The sequence below is a fragment of the Sardina pilchardus genome, chromosome 10 (assembly GCF_963854185.1).
Source record: "Sardina pilchardus chromosome 10, fSarPil1.1, whole genome shotgun sequence".
NCBI classification, from domain to species: domain Eukaryota; kingdom Metazoa; phylum Chordata; class Actinopteri; order Clupeiformes; family Clupeidae; genus Sardina; species Sardina pilchardus.
The window spans coordinates 20,993,195-20,999,287 of NC_085003.1; positions in this window are offsets into that span (position 1 = coordinate 20,993,195).

Here is a 6,093-nt window from a genome sequence, read left to right on the forward strand (position 1 = left end):
TTTGAAAGACAACTGTTTATCCCACCCCTCCGATTGAGGGGTGGGGTTGGCTGACGCAACTTTGAGATATCGATGGCTTTGGGTGAGACTATTGGCCCCCATGGATTTGACTGTCACTATGTGGACGACATTCAACTTTACCTGTCTTTCCCACCTGAGGACCATTTCTCATCGGATTTCTGCTTGCCTAAGGATATTTCAGCCTGGATCAGTACCTTCAGTAGCCTGGGTTTTCCCATACTGCCTTGCGCAGTGATTTCAATCCCGCTGCTAAGCCAGTCTGGAAACTAACGCCCAAATGTTCGCCTGATGTTGGCGAACCAATCACAGAACATCCAAGAAGTTTCCGTTGCCTTCTTGCGTCTACATTCGACGCCAAAGGATTTACACTGATGTCTGTCATATACTGGGTTACCATGCTGTAATGTGGGAGCATATTATTTGTTGCACTCAGGAATATGTTTTGTGTGACACACCGGAAGACTATGCTTCAGTTCATGAGTTTGATAAGTAAAGAATACACGTTGGAAACTGTCTCGGAGTGATTTAATTCGTTCGGTCAAGTTAATAGGTTTAATCCTGAAAATACAAGTAACAGTTAAAAGTACAGATATAACATTGGCGACGAGTATAGCGACTACGCGTGAAAAAAGAAAGAAGATGGACAAAAGTGGAAAACTTTCATCGTTCGACTGCTTCTCGGATCCAGCTACGCTAGGTCGGCGGTGGACGAGATGGCTAACGTCCTTCGAACTCTATGCCGATGGTAAGGGACTCATCGTCGGCAAAGATACACCTGCAGCGACGTTGCAACGCAGGAGAGCACTACTTTTACATCATGCCGGACCAGATGTCCAGGACATTTTCTTGACTTTACCTGACACGGGGGAACCAGCGGATTATGGGCGCGCGGTGCTAGCTCTGGACGACTACTTTGTGCCCAGGGTAAATGTTACATTTGCGCGGCAAGAATTCCATGCAGTCACACAGCAGCATGCAGAGACTGTGCAGCAATTTGTGACGAGACTCAGGCAAGCGGGAAGGGACTGTGCATTTGGGGCGGACATGGACAACCAGATACGGGATGCGGTGATGGCGAGATGCTCATCGAGCTACGTGCGACGAAAACTGCTCGAGGAAGGTAACGGTCTCACCCTCGTACGTGCCTTGGAAGTGGCGACGCTGTGCGAGCGGGTGGAGCAACAAATGTCTCCGTCGCATGAGAGAGCTGCTGCAATGGGAAAGACAGAGACGGTGAATCACATAGGAGAAAAACGCGGGAGTGCAAAATTCAAGAAAAAACAAAGCCAGCAAACAAGTAAGTCGGAGCAACGTTGCTACAGGTGTGGCAACACGGGTCACTTTGGCAAGGACTCTAGTTGTCCCGCTAAGGGGAAAAAGTGCCATAAATGTGACCGGAAAGACCACTTCTCAAAGATGTGTAAAACTAATAAAAAGCAAACAGTCAATAATGTTACAGAACAAGCCGAATACGCCTTTGTGGTTAAGGATAGCTCAGCGCAGAACAGCTTGAATGTGTGCCTGGGAGGGGTACATCTGAACATGTTGATTGACTCTGGGGCTACATGTAATGTAGTGGACGAGGGCACATGGGAAAAGTTAAAGAAGCAGAAAATCCAGTGTCAGTCCTATGTGGTGGGGTCAGAGAGGAAACTATACCCATACTCCTCCAACCAGCCACTACCTGTAAAGGGGGCTTTTAAATGTGAGGTAACGGTCGGAAACGCTAGCGAGCCAGCTGAATTCACAGTCATACAGGGACATGGGGAGTCACTGTTAGGCAGGGACACCGCCACGAAATTGGGAGTGTTGCGAATCGGCACAGACATAGCTGCAGTGCAGGACCTGAAACAGTCCATGCGATCACAGTATCCAGACGTCTTCCAGGGTGTAGGGAAGCTGAACACCAAACAAATCAGTCTTTACATCAACCCTGACATCCAGCCGGTAGCTCAGCCCTTACGGCGGATACCGTTTAACCTGAGGGGACCTGTGGAGAAAAAAATTAAAGAGCTGTTAAACATGGACATTATAGAAGAAGTCAGCGGACCGACCCCGTGGGTCAACCCAGTTGTCATTGTGCCGAAAGCAAACCCCATTCCAACCGTGGATGAAATCCTGCAGGGCATGAACGGATCCAAAGTCTTCAGCAAACTGGACCTGAAATGGGGCTACCACCAGTTAGAACTGACTCCAGCCTCCCGTCAGATCACAACATTCGCCACACACAACGGAGTGTACAGATACAAGCGGCTGATCTTTGGCGTGTCTTCGGCCAGCGAGCAGTATCAACACGAAATCGCCTCGGCACTCGCTGGAATAGAGGGTGTCGAGAACATCTCGGATGATATCGTTGTTCACGCTGTGGACCCAGAGACACATCATCAGCGTTTACATGCTGTCATGAAGCGACTACAACAGTGTGGACTTACCTTGAATGCAGACAAATGTGAGTTCAACATGGATCGTTTAGTTTTCATGGGAATACTGCTGACAGACAAGGGCATCGGACCGACTGCAGAGAGAGTCAGAGCGATAGCTGAAGCCAGAGAGCCTGAGAGTGCATCGGAAGTGAGAAGTTTCCTTGGTCTGGTGAGCTATAGCAGCAGATTCATTCCAGACTTTGCAACGGTGGCAGAACCACTACGACGCCTGATCAGAAAGGACACGGAGTTCGTGTTCGGCGAAGAACAGAGAAAAGCGTTCAGTGAGCTGAAAGAGGCACTGGCAAGGGCTGGAACTCTGGCATTCTTCGACAAAGACGCACCTACCCGAGTCATCGCAGATGCGAGCCCTGTTGGCCTCGGTGCTGTGCTTGTGCAGCGTCAACTAGGCGAGAGTGTTCCGATATACTACGTGAGTCGGAGCTTGAGTGACTGTGAAAAAAGGTACTCTCAAACGGAGAAGGAGGCCTTAGCTCTTGTGTGGGCTTGTGAACGGTTGCACCCTTATGTGTACGGCCGACAGTTTGAACTTGTGACTGATCATAAGCCACTGGAGGCAATCTACAGCCCGCGCTCGAAACCCTGTGCCCGGGTGGAGAGATGGGTATTGCGGCTACAACCATACAACTTCAAGGTGGTGCATGTGGCCGGCAAGAAAAACATCGCAGATTCACTGTCGAGGCTGATGGGGGAAACAGCCCTCAAGGGAAAACACGCACACGAAGCTGAGGAATATGTGCGGTTCGTTGCGGTGAATGCCACCCCCAGAGCACTGACAGCGAGAGAGGTGGAAGAAGCCTCAAAAACCGACCCGGAGCTGAGCGAGGTAAGAGAGGCCATAAAGACAGGACACTTTGAGAAATGTATGCCGTATGCACCTGCTGCAGCTGAACTGTGCGTAATAGGGTACATAGTTCTGAGGGGGACGCGCATTGTGCTTCCCAGCACTCTACGCTCAAGAGCGCTTACGCTGGCGCATGAAGGACATTTGGGCATAGTGGGCACAAAACAGCACCTCAGAACTAAAGTGTGGTGGCCAGGGATGGATAGGGCGGCGGAGAAATACTGCAAATCATGCCACGGGTGTCAGATTACGTCACGCCCAGACGCACCCGAACCACTCAGACCAACTACACTTCCCGAAGGGCCATGGCAGGCTCTAGCTGTTGACTTACTTGGGCCATTACCATCAAAACATTCAATTCTAGTCGCAGTGGACTATTACAGCAGGTATTATGAATATGAAGTACTGACCTCTACGACAACTGACAAAGTTATCGACAGCCTCGAGAACATGTTCAGCCGACACGGACTTCCAATGACACTAAAATCTGACAACGGGCCACAGTTCAAGTCTGATGAGTTTCGTGATTACTGTGCAGAGAAGGGAATTGTACACATCAAAACAACACCAAAATGGGCCCAAGCAAACGGCGAAGTCGAGCGCCAGAACAGCTCGCTCATGAAACGAATCAGAATTGCCCAATCTGCGGGATTAGAGTGGCAAAAAGAACTCAGGCGATACGTCACAGTGTATCGGGGAATTGCGCACAACACCACAGGAAAAAGTCCAGCCGAACTCTTATTCAACAGAAAGATGAGAGGGAAGCTACCTGAGATTACACCAACATTCATGGACTTTGAGCTGCAAGACCGAGATGGAGAACAAAAAGGACAGTACAAACTTTACGCAGACGATCGGAGAAAAGCTGAGCACTCTGATGTGGCTGTGGGAGACACAGTGCTGTTAAAACAAGAAAAGGTGGACAAATTCAGCACAAACTTCAACAAAACACCACACACAGTAATCCACAAACACGGCAACCAAGTGACTGTTGAATCACCTGAAGGAGCTCAATACAGCCGGAATACAACCTATGTAAAAAAGTACATCACAGGCCAGCACGAACGGGAAGACGTGAGCGCACCAGACTACCCAGCGCAACAGCAGGCCATGAACTCTCACGACGGTCCCGCAGTGCCAGCTGTTCCCGACGGACATGCTACCCCTGTTTCGAGACCTCATGGAAGCCTCCCGAGAGACTGAAAGACTTTGTGACGATGTAATACAGTGGTAATGAGTTACTGAATGGATTTATATGGAAACATGATTGACTGTTCTTGTTAACTGAGGTGTTTGCAGTTTTAAATAGATACCTTGATGAATAGTTAATGCATTGATTAAGAAATGGTTTTAAAGACATAATTGATGATGATAAATGCAATGGGTAACAGAAAAAAATACTAAGACTAAGAATAAGAAATCATTTTCAGAAAAAGGTTCATTTACATAAGTTACAATGTGAAGTGTGAAGAATGAGTTGATTAATAGCAGAGCTACGAGTTTTAACAATAACAGGTATTGATTTAGGTTTCTGGTGACGTTAAAGGTTGGGTACGGAATTAGCAAAACGGACGGCAGAGTTTGAACATATACAACCTCAAGTCCCGCCCTCCATGCACGAGCGACAATTCAAATGCGCAGCGCGAGAGCGAGCCAGGCTAAATGAAATGCCATCCTGGCGTCTACAGCACTATGAGCTCTAGTCTCCATACAATCACTCACATCAACTTCCCCAATTACATTCTTTAGGCTATTCACCTCCAAAGGGTTGTAGTACATATGGTTCAGTAGCCATAGGTGTGTATATTTGAACAGAATCTGGTTTGTTCTTACCAGGGCGATTATCTCCTGAAATATCCGAGTTTAGTGCTGCCCCGTTGGTTCGCCTATTCCACCGTAGCTCCAAGCTGTTAAGTTTCGATTTCATGTTTACAGCACTCTTCGTGTCATGGTAAAATGTAATTTTTGCTACATAGCTTATTTATTGCGTGGGTGATTGAGTTTCCGTAGGTATCCGCTGCCTTAGTTAGTTTGTATAGAAATGAAGTGACACAACAAGAGGGGAACATGGACGTGCAGCAGCAGGCAGTTGGTTTCGTTTCAGCACTGACTCGCGGTCACCAGCTTTCGAAAGGGTCGCGCGCGGTGGGGAGGGGGAGTAGGAAGAGGAGTAAGACGTTAGATTGACGATCGAGCTGTGAAATGATGGTATGGGGTGAGGAATTCTATTGGCTGGAGTTTTTCGAGCCCTGCCCGTTCCGCAGATGATTGACGTGTTTAATTTCCATTTCAGTGCTTCCAACTTAGTGGCTATAAGTGGGTTAGGAATAGGATTTCAAGTGATTTTGCAAAAATGGCCAAAAAAGCTCATTCCATACCCTACCTTTAAGTTCTGATCCAAGTAAAAGGGGGATGTCATATACTGGGTTACCATGCTGTAATGTGGGAGCATATTATTTGTTGCACTCAGGAATATGTTTTGTGTGACACACCGGAAGACTATGCTTCACTTCATGAGTTTGATAAGTAAAGAATACACGTTGGAAACTGTCTCGGAGTGATTTAATTCGTTCGGTCAAGTTAATAGGTTTAATCCTGAAAATACAAGTAACAGTTAAAAGTACAGATATAACAATGTCAATGGCAGCCCTAGCGTTGCATACGAACGAGTTGGGTGAGCTATGCGCATTTGATAGACATCCGTGGCGCCCAATGAAAGGATCTGGGCATTTTTTCAAATACGAGAAAATGAACGTCTGGTTGCCAGACCACGTCTCATTTGAG